This window comes from Octodon degus, unplaced genomic scaffold, assembly GCF_000260255.1.
Source record: "Octodon degus isolate 3935 unplaced genomic scaffold, OctDeg1.0 scaffold00083, whole genome shotgun sequence".
Classification (NCBI taxonomy): Eukaryota; Metazoa; Chordata; class Mammalia; order Rodentia; family Octodontidae; genus Octodon; species Octodon degus.
Window position 1 is genome coordinate 6,080,578 of NW_004524659.1, and position 1,517 is coordinate 6,082,094.

A 1,517-nucleotide genomic window follows, 5' to 3' on the forward strand; every position below is an offset into this window, starting at 1 on the left:
AGAGAGAGAGAGAGAGAGAGAGAGAGAGAGAGAGAGAGAGAGAGAGAGAGAGAGATGACGTGGAAGAAGGACAGAAAGAGGATGGAAAAGAAAAGATGGAATGCATTTCAAGAGAGAAGCCCTGGCAGTCCAGGAGGAATAAAAGAGGAAGCGAGAGGAGGTCAGCTTGCCTTCCTCTCCATTTGGCTTAAGCTGGTAGATTTTTTGCTGCGGCTGTTAGCTGAGGCTATACCTCCAGTTTCTTCAGCTTTCAAAGCAGTTCATACCAGTGACTCTCCAGGGTGCTCTAAGGTGTTACTGGAATTTTCTGAACCATAAGGGATAAGTCAGTTGGCAAAAGAAGGCACAGATTAGTTGATTCAGAAGAATTCAGTTCAGGCTTTTTATTGCCTCTTCCTAGCTGTGTGGTCCAGGGCTGATCCCAGAATCGTGAGATGGAGAATGCATGTAAGGAAATCCTGCTAGTCAAGGGTCTGGATAGCCTCACTGATGAAGAACTGAAGAGGTTTGTGTACTTTATTCCACCAAAGTTCAACATTGCCAAGAGCAAATTGGAGAATGCCAGCAGCGTGGAGATAGCTGAGCTGATGATTCTGAATGCGGGTGTGAAGTCTATGATGACGGCGGCCATTAAAATTTTCAAGACATTGCACCAAATGTTGATGGCACAATGTGTTATAGAAGAGAAAAAGAAAGTTGATGCAAAAAAAAAAAAAAAGTTGATGCTAAATACAAGAAAAAGAAAATGGAAACAAAGACAGTGAAAGATACAAGTCAGAATGAAAAGATACCTGGTGTTTTTGCAGCCAGCAGACAAAATGCGATCAAACAACCAGCTGCATCCAAAGTCACTCCTCAGAGTGAGAAAATAGAACAAAACGATCCTATAGCACTTGACCCAAATGGCAACAGGAGGAAGAAAGTATCAGTGCCTGCAAAGCAGAAGACAACAAAATGTAAAGAAGTGAATAAGCGCGGAAGTACATCCTCCCAGGTGCCAAAAAGGGGAAAACATCTATAGCTGAAATCTGGAGACCAGAGGGGCATTAAAGTTGTCTGTTACTACTATCAGTTGTTTCCATTGCTGTGCTGAAGTTTTTTTAGTTTTGAAATGATTCCACCAACAAACCAAAAATCTTGAAGTGAGATACACATGAGAAGACACATGTGGATTTATACAAGTATAAAAATTGCAGCAGGGGCCAGGGAGATGGCTCAGTGGAATAAGTGCTTCCTTGGCAAGCACAAGGGTCTGAGTTCAATCCCCGGTTTAAAAAAAAAAAAATCATAGATTTCTTATTGGGAAGTTTCCAAGTGAGAAGACTATGAGTTAATGTGTTTAAAGATTCTGAATGACAAAAATATCTGTCAAATTAGAATTCTAATCCCCATAAAATAGCTTGACCATGGAACTACTTTCTTATATTATTAATTTGGTGAATTTCATTATAGACATTTCATACTATAATAAAATACATTAAAGGTGACATACAGAACTGTGGTAGTTTTAATACTTA